This window comes from Cricetulus griseus, chromosome X, assembly GCF_003668045.3.
Source record: "Cricetulus griseus strain 17A/GY chromosome X, alternate assembly CriGri-PICRH-1.0, whole genome shotgun sequence".
Classification (NCBI taxonomy): Eukaryota; Metazoa; Chordata; class Mammalia; order Rodentia; family Cricetidae; genus Cricetulus; species Cricetulus griseus.
Genome location: NC_048604.1, coordinates 64,374,762 through 64,392,060, shown reverse-complemented (window position 1 = coordinate 64,392,060; position 17,299 = coordinate 64,374,762).

Here is a 17,299-nt window from a genome sequence, read left to right as displayed (position 1 = left end):
TCCTAATGATATTGTGCTATTCTCATAGATTGGTGCCTAGCAAAACTATCATTAGAGAGACTTGCTCCACCAGCTGATAGGAGCAGGTGCAGAGACCCACAGCCAAACATTAGGTAGAGCTATGAGAACCTCATGGAAAAGGTAGATGGAGGATTGTAAGAGCCAGAAGGGTCAAGGATACCAAAAGAACACAGCCCCAGAATCAACTAAGCATGGCTCATAGGTGCTCACAGAGACTGAAACAACAATCATGCAGCCTGCACAGGTCTGACTTAGGTCCTCTGCACATATGTTATGGATGTGTAGCATGGTCTTCTTGTGGGGCTCCTAACAGAGAAAGTCGGGGCTATCTCTGACTCTTTGCCTGCTCTTGGGGACCCTTTTCCTTCTCCCGAGTTGCCTCATCCAGCCTCGATATGAGGGTTAATGCCTAGTCTTATTTCATCTTCTTATGCTGTGTTCAGTTGATGTCCCTGGGAGGCCGGCTCTTTTCTGAACAGAAGAGCAGGAGGAGTGGATCTGGGGGAGAGAGGAGGTTGGAGGGCTGGGAGAAGTGGAGGGGAGGTTGTGATCAGGATATATTGTATGAAAGAAGAAAAAATAAAAAAAGAAGAAAAAGGCAAGAAATAGGCAGCATGAATAATTATTGAACTCAAGGCTAGGCTATTTGAAACTATTGTCTGAGGAGCAAAGGCTAAAGAGTGAAGAAGAATGAGTAGAGCACAAGGGACTTGAAAGATACAATCATGTAGGTCTCTGAAGGAGAAAAAAAGGACAAAGTAGTATTTGAAGAATAATGGATGAAAATTCTCCCAATTTAAGCAAATACTAACACGTGTCAATTTTGCAGATTCTGGACATTAGTTTCCTCTCTGATATGTAGCTGGCAGTTGTTTTCTTTGTTCTGTAGGCTGTCTCTTCACTTTTCTTTGTTGTGCAGCTCAGATTTCATGTAATCTCCTTTGTCAGTTCTTGGGCCTATTTCCTATGCTGTTGGAGTCTACTCCAGAAAGTCAATGCCTATGTCTGTGTCATGAAATGCTTTACCAATGATTTTCTCTAGCAGTTCTGCAGTTGTAGGTCTCCCATTAAGTGTTTGACCTATTTTGAATTAAAATTTCTTCAGAGTGAAATAAAAATATCCAGTTTAACTCTTCTATATGTGGATAACCAGTTTTCCCAACACCATTTGCTGAAGAGGCTGTTTATTTTCCAATTTGTGTTTTGATACATTTATTGAAAATCAGGTGGCCATATCTGTAATGGGTTGATTTCTGGGTTCCCTATTCTATTACATTTTTCTGCTTGTTTGTTTATGCACCATAATTTCCCCTTCTATGTCTCTGTAATATAATTTGAGATGAAATATTCCTCTTTCCACTTAGATTGCTTTGGTTATTTGGAGTATTTTGAACTTCCATATGAAACCTTGTTTTTTTCTAGTTCTATAAAGAATGGCATTGGCATATTGGTTGGGGTTTCATTGAATCTGCTAGCTGTCTTTCATAATGTAGCCATTTCCACTATATTAGTTTTCCAGTTAATGAGCATGGGTGCTTTTTCTATCTTCTAGTATTTTTATTTGTTTCCCTCTTCAGTGTATTTTAGTATTCATTGTAGAGGTTTTTCACCTCCTTTGTTAAGTTTATCATAGGTATGCCACTCTATTATTTTTAAAAGATATACTGAATTTTTAAAATCACATGTATATGTGTTATTGGAGGTCATGTACACATGACTGTGGTTGCCTACAGAGGCCAGAAGAGGTCATTAGATTTCCGGTAGCTAGGGTTAGAGGAGGTGGCTGTGATCCACCAAACATGGGTGGTGGGAACTGAATTTGGGTCCCTGGGAAGAGCAATATACATTCCTAAACAAGAAGCCATCTCTCCTGCCCTTTTGCTGTATTTTTGAAGTTATAGTGAGCGGGATTTTTTTCCCTAATTGAATGTTTGACAAATTCATTATTAGTATACAGAAAGGCAACTGATTTTTGCATGTTGGTTTTTAAATTTACATTTATTTATTTATTTGTGTATGGGTGTATACATGTGCCACTGCTTATATGTGTATGCTAGAGGACAGCTTGTGAAAGTTGGTACTGTCTTTCTACTATGTACATTGCAGGGATCAAACTCAGATCACCAACCTTGGCAGCAGGCATCTTCACATACTTAGCCATTTTTCTGGCCTTGGATGTTGATTTTTATATCCTGCTACTTTGATGTCACTATTTTCTTTTTGAAAAAAAATATTTATTTCATTTTATGTGTATGTGTGTGTGCGTGAGTGAGTGTGTGGGTATCATGTGTGTATAGGAGCCTGCAGAGGCCAGAGGAAGCATCAAGTCCTGTGAAATTGGAGTTACTGATAATTGTGAGCCCCAGTGTGGATGCTGGGGAGCAATCAGGCACTTTTCAAGACCAGTAAATGCTCTCCTTTTTTTGTTTTTTAAAAAGCGCTTTTTTTGTCTTTTGAATGAACTATTTTAATATTGTTAAATTGAAATAGACTTCTATCCTTATCTTCCTTCCTTTCCTCCTTCTAGCTCTTCCCAGCTACCTTCCCTCAAACCCTTCACATATTCCCCCTCTCAAACTCATGGAGCCTCTTTTTATTACAATAATTATATGCATATATATGTGTATGCACAAATATATCTGTACATTCAACCTGCTGAGTTAGCCTTTTCTGTTTGTGTGCATATTGTTTCAAGGCTGACCACTCTGTATTGAATAACCAATAAGGGGGTTCATCCCTGGAAAAGGCTAATTCTCCTTCCAGAAGTCATCAGTTGCCTATAGTTCTTTGTCTAGATGTGGGATCCGATAAAATCCCCCCTTCCACATTAACATGTCCATTGAAATTGACATTGTTCTGGTCTTGTTTGTGTGTCTATTTCTAAGTTAGTCTGTTTCACAGTAGACTTCCAGGTATTTTGACTCTTAAAATCATAGATGCAGGATCTGTGATATAGATGTATCCATTGGGGCTGGGCTTCACATGGTCCCTTGATCTCTGCACTGTGCCCAGCTGTGGTTTTCTGTGATGGTCTACATTTGTTGTAAAGAGAGTGTGGTGGTTTGAATGAGAACAATCCCATAATCTAATATATTTGAATATTTGGTCCCTAATTGGTGTTTGGGAAAGATTAAGAGGTCTGGCTTTGTTGGATGAGGTGTGTCATGGCGGGGTGAGATTTGAGGTTTTAAAAAGATCATGACACTCCTATCTAGATCTTTCTACCTCCTGCTTGTGGATTAGATGTAGACTCTCAGCTACTGCTGCAGCACCATGCTTTCCTGCTTGCTACCATGCTCCCCAACATGATGGTCGTGGACTAATAAACTTTTTCTTTTATAAGTTGCCTTGGTCATGGTGGTTATTTTTATACCAGTAGAAAAGTAACTTAAGCAGATAGACTTTTATGAGGGGTGGTAGCTACACTTACCAGTGAGGAAAAAAATTAGAATGTGGTAAGGGATTGTGTTGGTATAAAAAAATTGGAAGAGTAGGGGCTGGAGAGATGGCTCAGAGGTTAAAAGCACTGATTACTCTTCCAGAGGACGTGAGTTCAATTCCCAGCAACCACATGGTGGCTCACAACCATCTATAATGAGATCTGGTGCCCACTTCCAGCCTGCAAGCATACATGCAGGCAGAACATTGTATATATGATAAATAAAATCTTTAGAAAAATTGGAAGAGTAGATTCTTTTCTAAGGTCCATTATGCCATTGGGGTAGATAGTTGGATAATTTTATAGTACTAGACATGTTCTCCCTCCTGTTGAGTGGGCCTTAAGTCCAATTAGATGCTGTTGATTGCCACCAACATATGAGTGACACTCATTGCGCTTTTATACATTTTCTTATCACACTGATCCTTATAGTTGTTCATAGGAGTTGCTGATGGGTAGGATAGCCAAAGCAACCCCGAGAAAAAAGAAAAATACTGGATCAGTTGTTATTATAGACATCAAGAAATGTACTAGAGCTACAGTAATGAAAACAATATGGTACTGGCACAAAAACAGACATGTAACAGTGGAATTAAATAGAAGACCCAAATGTGAGTACTTAGTAACTACAGTCATCAGATATTTGACAAAAACACAAAAACAACAACAGATATTGTAGGAAAGATATCATCTTCAAAAATTAGTTCTTGGAAAACTGCATGTCCACATGCAAAAATGACATTAGATCCATATTCTATAACCTTACACAAATATTATATCCAAGTGGATTAAAGACCTCAATATGAAACCTGAAACACTAAAACTACTAGAATAAGGCATAGGCAGTACTCTACAGGATACAGGTATAGGAAAGGACTTTATGAATAGGATTCCATTAGCTAAAGAGTTAAGGCCAATGCCTGACAAATGGGGCCTCAGTAAGTGCTCTTCTCCTTTTTGCTAGTCTTTAGTCTTTTAAGCACAAGATCATGTCACCTTCAAATAGGGACACTTCAACTTCATTCTCACTTATTTGTACCTCTTTAGGAAAGAAATTTCTTTTTTCTTATTGTTCTAGCTGAGGCCTTGAGTAGTAAATTGAGTAAGAATGATGTGAGTGGGTACCTTTTTCTTGTTTCTGACTTTAAAGAGCTTTTAATTCCCCCATTTTTATCATAAGGTTAGCTATTGATTTGTAATTTATTATGTTGAAGTAGGTTCCCTTTATTCTGGTTTCTTCAGGAATTTTATCATAAATTATGGTACAATTTGTCAGAGTCTTTTCTTGCATCTATGGAGAAGGCCATGTAATTTCCATCCTTGACTATATCTATGTGTTATAATGCAGTAATTGATGTATGTATGGTCCAACCTTGCATTTCTCTAATGAAAACTACTTAGTCAAGAGATTCCCAAAACATTATAGGGGCTATTTATATTACCCATGTTTATCCTCTAGAGGTAGAGAGTAAGTCCTTATTGCTGAAGACACCACGCACTTCAGATGTAGGTCTCCCTTCTCTGGGGACTACCTTTTTAAATTTTTTACTTAAATTAGAAACAAGCTTGTTTCATATGTCAATCCCAGTTCCCTCTCCCTCCCCTCCTCTCCACCCCTCCCAGCTAACACAGCCATCCCATCCCCTTTCTGCCCCACAGGAAGGGTGAGGCCCTCCATGGGGGAATCTTCAAAGTCTATCATATCATTTGGGGCAGGGCCTAGGCCCTCCCCCATGTGTCTAGGCTGAGAGAGTATCCATCTATGTGGAATGTGCTCCCAAAGTCCATTCCTATGCTAGGGATAAATACCGAATACCACCAGAGGCCCCTTAGATTGCTGAAGGCTCCTCAGTGACAACAAAGTTCATGGAGTCTGGATCAGTCCTATGCTGGTTTCCCAGCTGTCAGTCTGGGGTCCATGAGCTCTCCCTTGTTCAGGTCAGCTGTTTCTGCGGGTTTCACCAGTCTGGTCTTGATTCCATGGCTCATCACTTCTCCCTCTCTGCAACTGGATTCTAGGAGTTCAGTGTTTAGCTGTGGGTGTCTGCTTCTGCTTCCATCAGCTGCTGGATGAAGGCTCCAGGATGGCATATGAGATAGCCATCAATCTCATTGTCAGAGAAGGGCATTTAAGGTAGCCTCTCCACTATTGCTTGTATGGTTAGTTGGGGTCATCCTTTGTAGATATCTGGAAATTTCCCTAGTGCCAGATTTATCTTTAAGCCTACAATGGCTCCCTCTAATTCTCTCCTCTGTTCTTCCCTTGACTCAACCCTGTTGGGAGCCAAATCTCAGGGCTTGGCATGAGATCCTAGGCCATGCTTGGCAGGCCACATAGTCAACCTTTACATAGCAGCTCCTTAGAACTTCAACTCAAGAAAAGAAACAACCTGACCCAGTCCTCCACCCACAGGCTCAGTCACCTAGGCAACCCTTCCTGGACCTCTTACTCATAAACTCTTTATCCTGCCAAACATCCTCTTTGTGGCTTCCTAATATCCTGCCTACACTAACACCTGGTTCACCAACAACCCATTCTACCCCTCCCCATATCCTGCTCTGCATACTATATAAGCTAGCCTGAGAAAAAAGTAAAGTTTGCCACTTGATCAGATTCCTGTCTTGTGGTCCCCATTCCCTATCCCTGTCTCTCTTGCCCCAGGTTGATGTCCTGCAGGTCAGGACACAACCCTCCTGCTTCCTCATGTCCTCCTCTCCCCGCTCCCTCTTCCCTCCCCCTTGCTCCCAATTTCCTCAGGAGGACTTGTCCCTTTCCCCTTTTTCTGGGGGAGCATGATGTCTCTCTTAGGGTCCTTATTGTTTCCTAGCTTCTCTGGTGGTGTGGATTGTAGGTGGATAATCCTTTGTTCTTTGCCTAAAATCCATATATGAGTGAGTACATACCATGTTTATCATTTTTTATTAGAAAGAAAATTATTTTACATGTCAATCCCAGGTCTCTCTCTCTCTTCCCTCCTCCCCTGCCCCCCAACTAACACCCTATCTATCTCATACCCTATCTGCTCCCCAGGGAGGGTGAGGCCTTCCAGAGGGGGTCTTCAAAGTCTGTCATATTCTTTGGGATAGGCCCTAGGCCAACCCCTTTGTGTCTAGGCTCAGGGAGTATCCCTCCATGTGGGATGGGCTCCCAAAGTCCATTCCCATGCTAGGGATAAGTACTGATCCACTACAAGAGGCCCCATAGATTTTCAAGGTCTCCTCACTGAAACCCACATTCAGGGGGTCTGGATCAGTTCCATGCCTGTTTCCCAGCTATCAGTCTGGGGACCAAGTGCTCTCCCTTGTTTAGGACAGCTGTTTCTTTGGGTTTCACCAGCCTGGTATGGACACCTTTGCTCATCAGTCCTCCTTCTCTGCAGCTGGATTGCAAGGTTTAGCTGTGGGTGTCTGCTTCTACTTCCACCAGCTGCTGGATGAAGGCTATACTATGGCATATAAATTAGTCATCATTAGGAGAGGGCATTTAAGGTAGTCTCTCCTCTGCTTCTTAGATTGTTAGTTGGTGTCATCTTTGTAGCTCTCCAGACATTTCCCTAGTGCCTGATTTCTCTTTGAACCTATAATGTCTCCCTCTATTATATTCTCTTATCTTGCTCTCTTCTGTTCTTCCCCCAACTCAACCTCCCTGTCCCATCATGTTTTCCTCACCCATCTTCTTCTCCCCTTATCCTTCCCCTAGTTCCATCTCCGCTCCCCCATGCTCCCAATTTTCTGAGGAGATCTTGTCCCTTTCCCATTCTCCAGGGGACCATGTATGTCTCTCTTAGGGTACCCCTTGTTTACCAGCCCCTCTGGAAGCATGGACTGCAGGCTGGCAATCCTTTACTCTAAAATCCACATATGAGTGAGTACATACCATGTCTGTCTTTTTGTGACTGGGTTACCTCGCTCAGAATGGTTTCTTCTAGTGCCATCCATTTGCCTGTGAATTTCAAGATTCCATTGTTTTTATTTATTTATTTTTTATTTTAATAAGAAAAAAGTATTTTACATGCTAACCCCAGGTCCCTCTATCTCCCCTCCTCCCCTTCCCCCCAACTAACACCCTACCTATCCCATACCCTTTCTGCTCCCAATGGAGGGTGAGGCCTTCCAGAGGGTGTCTTCAGAGCCTGTCTTATTCTTTGGGATAGGGCCTAGGCCAACCCCCTTGTCTCTATACTCTATATCAGGAGTATCCCTGATTCCATTGTTTTTTCCCACCGAGTAGTACTCCATTCTGTAAATGTACCACATTTTCTCCAAACATTCTTCAGTTGAGGGGTATCTACATTGCTTCCAGTTTCTAGCTATTACAAATAGTGCTGCTAAGAACATAGTTGAACAGATGTCCTTGTTATGTGAATGTGCTTCTTTTGGGTATATGCCTAGGAGTGGAATTGCTGGATCTTGTGGTAGACTCATTCCCATTTTCTTGAGGAGTCGCCATACTGATTTCCAAAGTGGCTGTATGAGTTGGCACTCCCACCAGCAGTGGAGGAGTGTTCCTCTTTCTCCATATGCTTTCCAGCATAAACTGTCATTGGTGTTTTTTATTTTAGCCATTCTGGCCGGTGTAATACGGTATCTCAGAGTTGTTGTGAGTTGCATTTCCCTGATGACTAAGGATGTTGAGCATTTTCTTATGTGTCTTTCAGCTATTTTAGATTCCTATGTTGAGAATTCTCTATTTAGTTCTGCACCCCACTTTTAAATTTCATTGTTTGGTGTTTTGGGGGCTAGCTTCTTGAGTTCATTGTATATTTTGGATATCAGTCCTCTGTCAGATGTGGGGTTGGTGAAGATATTTTCCCATTCTGTGGGCTGCCATTCTGTCTTACTGACTGTGCCCTTTGCCTTACAAAAGCTTCTCAGTTTCAGGAGGTCCCATTTACTAATTGTGGATCTAAATGTCTGTGCTGCTGGTGTTATGTTCAGGAATCCGTCTCCTGTATCAATCCATTCAAGGGTACCTCCCATTTTCTCTTCCAAGAGGTTCAGTATGGCTGGATTTATGTTGAGGTCTTTGATCCATTTGGACTTAATTTTAGTGTAGGGTAATGGATATGGATCAATCTGCAATCTTCTACATGTCCAAATCCAGTTGTGCCAGCACCATTTGTTGAAGATGCTTTCTTTTTTCCATTGTAAACTTTAGCTTCTTTGTAAAAAATAAGGTGTTCATAGGTGTGTGGGTTAATATCAGGGTTTTCAATTCAATTCCATTGGTCTGTCTGTCTACTTTTGTGCCAATACCAAGCTGTTTTCAGGATTATAGTTCTATAATAAAGCTTGATGTCAGGGGTGGTGATGCAGGAAAGTTCATTTATTGTACAGAGTTGTTTTGGCTATCCTGGGTTTTTTGTTTTTCCATATAGAGTTGAGTATTTTTCTTTCAATGTCTGTGAAGAATTGTGGAGGTATTTTGGTGGGGATTGCATTGAATCTGTAGATTGCTTTTGGCAAGACTGCCATTTTTACTATGTTGATCTTACCTATCCAAGAGCATGGGAGATCTTTTCATTTTCTGGTATCTTCTTTTTTATTATTTCTCATTTTTATTAGTTTAAATTAGAAACAAGCTTGCTTCACATGTCAATCCCTTCTCCCTCTCTCTCCCCTTCCTGCAACCCCCTACTTCTTCCCCCCTCTGCTCCCCAGGGAGGGTAAGAACCTCCATGGGGGTTCCCCAAAGTCTGTCATATCATCCTGGGCAGGGCCTAGGCCCTCCCCCATGTGTCCAGGATGAGAGAGCATCCCTCCATGTGGGATGGGCTCCCAAAACCCTTCATATGCCAGGGGTAACTACTAATCCACTTCCAAGCGCCCCATAGAGTGCGAAGGCCTCCTCATTGACATCCACGTTCAGGGGTCTAGATCAGTCCCATGCTGGCCTCCCAGACATCAGTCTGGGGTCCATGATCTCCCCATTGTTCAGGTCAGCTGTTTCTGTGGGCTTTACCAGCCTGGGCCCCACCTCTTTGCACTTCATTCCTCCTTCTCTGCAACTGGGTTCCAGAGTTCAGTTCAGTGTTTAGCTGTGGGTGTCTGCCTCTGCTTCCATCAGCCACTGGATGATGGCTCTAGGATGGCATATAAGGCACTCATTAGTCTCATTATAGGGAAGGTCATTTAGGGTAGCCCTCCACCATTGCCTAGATTGTCAGTTAGTGTCATCCTTGTAGATCTCTGGGAATCTCCCTGGTGCCAGATCTCTCCTCAGACCTTCAATGGCTACCTCTGTTATAGTATCTCTCATCCTGCTGTCCTCTATTCTTCCCCCGACTCAACCTTTCTGCTCCTCCCTCTCCTCCTCTCCCCTGTTCTTCTCCCCCGCTCATTCTTCCAGCTCCCTCTCCCCTACCCTCATGCTCCCAATTAGCTCAATGAGATCCTGCCCCTTCCCCTTCGCTGGGATCTATGCATTTTTCTCTTAGAGTCCTTCTTGTTTCCTAGTTCCTTTGGTGATGAGAATTGTAGGATGGTAATTCTTTGATCTATCTCTAAAATTCATATATGAGTGAGTACATACCATGTTTGTCTTTTTGTGACTGGGTTACCTCACTCAGAATGGTTTCTTCTAGTTCGACCCATTTGCCTGAGAATTTCAAGATTCCATTGTTTTTTTCTGCCGAGTAGTACTCCATTGTGTAAATGTACCACACTTTCTCTATCTGTTCTTCAGTTGAGGGGCATCTAGGTTGCTTCCAGGTTCTGATTATTACAAACAACGCTGTTATGAACATAGCTGAACTTATGTCATTGTTGTATGAATGTGCTTCTTTGGGGTATATGCCTAAGAGTGCAATTGCTGGATCTTGTGGTAGACTGATTCCCATTTTCCTGAGGAATCTCCACACTGATTTCTGAAGTGGTCATACACGTTTGCACTCCCACCAGCAACGGAGGAGTGTTCCTCTTTCTCCACATCTTCTCCAGCATAGATTGTCATTGGTGTTATTGATTTTAGACATTCTGACAGCAGTAAGATGGTATCTTAGAGTGGTTTTGAGTTGCATTTTCCTGATGGCTAAAGACATTGAGGACTTTCTCAAGTGTCTTTCAGCCATTTTGATTCCTCTGTTGAGAATTCTCTATTTAGTTCTGCACTCCAACTTTTAATTGGATTGTTTGGTGTTTTGGTGGCTAGCTTCTTGAGTTCATTGTATATTTTGGTGATCAGCCCTCTGTCAGATGTGGGGTTGGTAAAGATCTTTTCCCATTCTGTGGGCAGTCATTTTGTCTTACGGATTGTGTCCTTTGCCTTACAGAAGCTTCTCAATTTCATGAGGTCCCAATTATTAATTTTCCATCTCAATGTTTGTGCCACTGGTGTTGTGTTCAGGAAGCAGTCTCCTGCACCAATTCGTTCAAGGGTATCTCCCACTTTCTCTTCTTGGAGGTTCAGTGTGGTTGGATTTATGATGAGGTTTTGATCCATTTGGACTTATGTTTTGTGCATGGCGATAGATATGGATCTATCTGCAATGTCTGTATGTCTGAATCCAGTTGTGCCAACGTCATTTGTTGAAGGTGCTTTCTTTTTTCCATTGTATAAATTTAGCTTCTTTGTCAAAAATCAGGTGTTGATATGTGTGTGGTTTATATCAGGGTTTTCAATTCAATTCCATTGGTTTATTGTCTATTTTTTTTGTGCCAATACCAAGCTGTTTTCAGGATTATGGCTCTATAGTAGAGTATGAAGTCAGGGATAGTGATGCCCCATGAAGTTCCTTTATTTTACAGGAATTGTTTCGACTATCCTGCTTTTCCCCATATAATCAAAACACCAAACTTACAGAATAAAGAAAAAATATTAAGAGCAGCAAAGGCAATAGGCCAAGTAACATATAAAGGCAGACCTATGAGAATTACTCCCTACTTCTCAATGGAAACTGAAAGCCAGAAGGTCCTGGATAGATGTCCTAAAAATGCTAAGCCAACCCAGACTACTGTATCCAGAAAAGCTTTCTATCACTATAGATGGAGAAAACAAGATATTCCATGACAAAACCAGATTTAACCAACACATGGACAGAAATCCAGCCCTACAGAAATTACTAGAAGGAAAACTCCAACCCAACGAAGATAACTACTCTCAAAAAAAAAAAACCATAGGCAATAGATAATCCCACTTTACCAAACACTAAAATAAAAAAGGGGAAAATCCACACATAATAACACCACCACCAACAAATCCAAAACAAACAAGAATCAACAATCAATGGTAATTAATATCACTCAATGTCAATGGTCTTAACTTGCCCATAAAAAGATACAGGCTAACAGAATGGATACAAAGACAGAATCCATCATTCTGCTGCATACAAGAAACACACCTCAACTTCAAGACAGACGGTACCTCAGAGTAAAGGTTTGGGAAAGGTTTTTCCAATCAAATGGACCCAAGAAACAAGCTGGTGAAGCAATCCTAACAAATTAGACTTCAAACTAAAATCAATCAAAAGAGATAAGGGCATTTCACACTCATCACAGGAAAAGTCCATCAAGATGAAGTCTTAATCCTGAGCAACTATGCCCCAAATACAAAGGAACCCATATTCATAAAAGAAACATTAATAAAGCCCAAACAACACATACCCCCCCCACACACACTTATAGTAGGAGACTTTAATACCCTGCTCTCATCACTATACAGGAACACCAGACAGAAACTTCACAAAGAAACAAAGGATCTAACAGAAGTTATGACCCAACTGGGTTTAACAGATATCTGTAGAACATTCCATCCAAACACAAAAGAATATACCTTATTCATAGTGCCACATGGAACCTTTTCTAAAATTGATGACATATTGGCAACATAGCAAACCTCAACAGGTACAAAAAATTGAAATAACCCCTGTATCTTATCAGATCACCATGCTTTAAAGTTAGAATTCAACAACAACACAAATTGCAGAAACTCATGGAAATTGAATAATGCGCAATTGCACCATTCCCATGTCAAGGAAGAAATAAAAAAAAGAAATTAAACACTTCCTAGAATTTAATAAGAATGAAGACACAACATACCCAAACCTATGGGACACTTTGAAAGCAGTGCTATAAGGAAAGTTCATAGCACTAAGTGCCCACATGAAGAAACTCGAGGATAGTCACACTAGAGAATTAACAGCACAACTGAAAGCTCTAGAACAAATGGAATCAAACTTGCCCTGGAGGAGCAGATGCCAGGAAATAATCAAACTGAGTGCTGAAATCAATAAAGTAGAAACTAGGAAAACAAAGACTCAATGGAACAAAGAGCTGGTTCTTCAAGAAAGTCAACAAGATAGATACACCAAAAGGCAGAGATAGAGCATGCTAATTAACAAAATCAGAAATGAAAAGGGGGACATACCAACAGACACTGAGGAAAGAAATCTAGAGAATCATTAGGTCATACTTTGAAAACCTGTACTCCACAAAATTAAAAATTCTTTTTTTCCATTTTAAATCTTATTATTATTATTATTATTATTATTATTATTATTATTTATTTTATTAGTTCAAATTAGGAACAAGCTTGCTTTAGATGTCAATCCCTTCTCCCTCTCCTTCCCCTACCCCGAAACATCCCACCTACCCCTAGACATTCCCTCTCCACTCCCCATGCAGGGTAAGGCCCTCAAAAGGGGCTCCCCAAAGTCTACCACATCATCCTGGGCCAGGCCTAGGCCCTTCCCCATGTGTCCAGGTCAAGAGAGCATCCCTTCATATGGGATGGGCTCTCAAAATCCCTTCTTTTTTTTAAGACCTTACATATTTAATACAGTGTGTTACCCCTTTACAAATGGAAAAAAAGTAAGTTCAACATTTCTAGAACAATATGGCTATTAATTTTTGTACAATGCCAACTCAACACGGTAAACTGGAATACTTTTTTCCAAAGTTGACGGCACAGCTAAAGTTTCCAAAAATTCAAATTATATATATTGGTATATATATACCAATAATGGCAGTATGTTATGCATCAATAGCAGCAACAGCTTTTCCAGATTCTGCAGTCATTTGAACAAAATTGTAGAGACATCCAGCACTCTCCATTAAAAAAATAAAGTAAAAAACAAAATCCCAGAAAAACAGCACAGTTCTGTTACCCTGTGGTAACAGCACCATTTTGGTACCTGGCACCATTTTTTTTTTAAATTAGCTTCTCAGTCATCATCTGGAAGGAAATCATTCTGAGCAGCATCATTAAAAACAGCTCTGATAAAGCACGGTCACTACTATGTATCATAAAGCAGGTCCACATATGAGTGAGTACATATCATGTTTGTCTTTTTGTGATTAGGTTACCTCACTCAGAATGGTTTCTTTGAGTTCCATCCATTTTCCTGCAAATTTCAAGATTCCATTGTTTTTTTCTGCTGAGTAGTACTCCATTGTGCAAATGTGCCACATTTTCTGTATCCATTCTTCAGTTGAGGGGCATCTAGGCTGCTTCCAGTTTCTGGCTATTACAAATAATGCTGCTTTGAACATGGTTGAACAGATGTCCTTGTTATGTGAATGTGCTTCTTTTGGGTATATGCCTAGGAGTGGAATTGCTGGATCTTGTGGTAGACTCATTCCCATTTTCTTGAGGAGTCGCCCTACTGATTTCCACAGTGGCTGTACAAGTTGGCACTCCCACCAGCAGTGGAGGAGTGCTCCTCTTTCTCCATATGCTTTCCAGCATAAACTGTCATTGGTGTTTTTTATTTTAGCCATTCTGGCCGGTGTAATATGTTTTCTCAGAGTCGTTTTGAGTTGCAATTCCTTGATGGATAAGGATGTTGAGCACTTTCTTATGTGTCTTTCAGCCATTTTAGATTCCTCTATTGAGAATTGTCTATTTAGTTCTGTACCCCATTTTTTAATTGGATTGTTTGTTGTTTTCTAGACTAGTTTCCTGAGTTCTTTGTATATTTTGGAAATCAGCCCTCTGTCAGATGTGGGGTTGGTGAATATCTTTTCCCAGTCTGTGGGCTGTTGTTTTGTCTTGCTGACTATGTCCTTTGCCTTACAGAAGCTACTCAGTTTCAGGAGGTCCCATTTATTAATTGTTGATCTCAGGGTCTGTGCTACTGGTGTTATGTTCAGGAAGCAGTCTCCTGTACCAATTAATTCAAGGGTATTTCCCATTTTATCTTTTAGTAGGTTCAGTGTGGCTGGGTTTATGTTGAGGTCTTTGATACATTTTGACTTAAGTTTTGTGCAGGGCGATAGGCTTGGGTCTATCTGTAGTCTTCTACATGTTTGCATCCAGTTATGCCAGCACCATTTGTTGAAGATGTTCCCTTTGTTCCAGCATATATATTTGGATTGTTTGTCAAAAATCAGGTGTTCGTAGGTGTGTGGGTTAATTTCAGGGTTTTCAACTCTATTTCGTTGGTCTACCTGTCCATTTTTGTGCAAATACCAAGCTGTTTTCAGGACTATAGCTCTATAATAGAGCTTAAAGTTAGGGATGGTGATGCCTCCAGAAGTTCCTCTATTGTACAGGGTTGTTTTGGCTATCCTGGGTCTTTTGTTTCTCCATATAAAGTTGAGAATTGTTCTTTCAAGGTCAGTGAAGAAATGTGTTGGGATTTTGATGGGGATTGCATTGAATCTGTAGATTGCTTTTGGCAAGATTGCCATTTTTACTATGTTGATCCTGCCTATCCAAGAGCATGGGAGATCGTTCCATTTTCTGGTATCTTCTTTAATTTCTTTCTTTAGAGACTCAAAATTCTTATAGTACAGGTCTTTCACTCTTTTGATTAGTGTACTCCAAGGTATTTAATGTTGTTTGTGGCAATTGTAAAGAGTGATGCTTCTCTGATTTCTTTCTCCACCAATGTGTCATCGGTATATAGTAGGGCTACAGATTTTTTTGAGTTAATCTTGTATCCTGCCACTTTGCTGAAGGTGTTTATTAGCTGTAGGAGTTCCCTGGTTGAGTTTTTCCGGTTACTTATGTAGACTATCATATCATCTGCAAATAGTGAGAGTTTGACTTCTTCCTTTCCGATTTGTATTCCCTCGATCTCCATTTGTTGTCTTATTGCTCTAGCTAGAACTTCAAGGACAATATTGAAGAGGTATGGAGAGAGTGGACAGCCTTGCCTTGTACTTGATTTTAGAGGAATTGCATTGAGTTTCTCTCCATTTAATTTGATGTTGGCTGTTGGCTTGCTGTATATTGCTTTTATTATGTTGAGTTATGTTCCTGTTATCCCTGATTTCTCCAGGACCTTTATCATGAAGGGATGTTGGATTTTGTCAAAGGTTTTTTCGGCATCTAGTGAGATGATCATGTGATTTTTTCCTCAGTCTGTTTATATGGTGGATTCCATTGATGGATTTTCATATGTTGAACCATCCTTGCATCCCTGGGATGAAGCTTACTTGATCGGGATGGATGATTTCTCTGATGTGTTCTTGGATTCTATTTGCCAATATTTTATTGAGAATTTTTGTTCTCAATGTTCATGAGGGATATTGGTCTGTAGTTCTCTTTCTTAGTTGTGTCTTTGTGTGGCTTGGGTGTCAAGGTTATTGTGGCCTCATAAAAAGAGTTTGGTAATGACCCTTCTGCTTCTATTGTGTGGAATATTTTGAGGAGAATTGGTATTAGCTGTACTTTGAATTTCTGGTAGAATTCTACACTGAAGCCATCTGTCCCTGGGCTTTTTTTTTTGGTTGGGAGACTTCTAATGACTGCTTCAATTTCATTAGATGTTATAGGTCTATTTAATTTGCTTATCTGTTCTTGATTTAATTTTGGAAAGTGAAATCTGTCCAGAAAATTGTCCATTTCCTTTAGATTTTCAAATTTTGAGGAATATAGGTTTTCAAACCTTTATCCAAACTTACCAAACAACAAAGAGTGAACATGCAAATTAATAAAATCAGGAAGGAAAAGGGGGTCATAACAACAGACACAGAGGAAATCCAGAGAATCATCAGGTCATAGTTTGAAGATTGCATATTCCCTAGAAGAAGGGGATGGGGACAAGAATTCATGATCAAACTGGGAGCCCGGGAGGGGGAGAGGAAGGAGGTAGGAAGGGAAGAAATGGAGGGGGAGGAGAACAAGAGGACTGAGGCAGGGGAGGAATAGAGGAGGTCAAGAAAGGAGATGCCTTGATAGAGGGAGATAGTACAGGTTTGGAGAGAGGTCTGGCACAGGGAAAATGTTAGGGGATTCACAGGAATGACCCCGACTAATAAGTTAGGCAGTGGTGGAGAAGGTGCCATTGATGCCCTTCCCCTATAATGAGATTGATGCCTACCTTTGTTACCATTCCTAGAGCCTTCATCCTGTTGCTGTTTGAAACAGATACAGGCACCCACAGCTAAGCACTGAACCATACTCCTGGAATCCAGTTGTGGAGAGGGAGGAGGGATGAGCAAAGGAGCCAAGTCAGTGCTGCAGAAACCTGCAGAAACAGTGGACCTGACATACTGATAGCATGGAGATCCTAGTCATAAAGCTGGTGAAACAGCATTGGACTGAAACAAGCACTCTGAATGTGGGTGCCAGCTAGGAGGCCAAGACAGTCTACAGGACCTCTAACAGTGGAGCCAGTCTTTATCCCTAGAGCACAATGGACTTTGGGAACCCATTCCCTATGGAGGGATACTATTGCAGCCCAGATACAGCAAGGAGGGCCTAGTCCCTCTCCCAAACGATATGATGGACTTTGAAGGTCCCCCAAGGAGGGCCTCACTATCCCTTTGGAGGAGTCGGGGGGGGGGTTGGTGAGGAATATAGGAGGATGGGAGGGCAAGGGAATGGGGAGATGGATATGTAAGCATGAGTAGTAATTAAAGAATAGAAAAACAAACAAAAATTTTAGATACCTC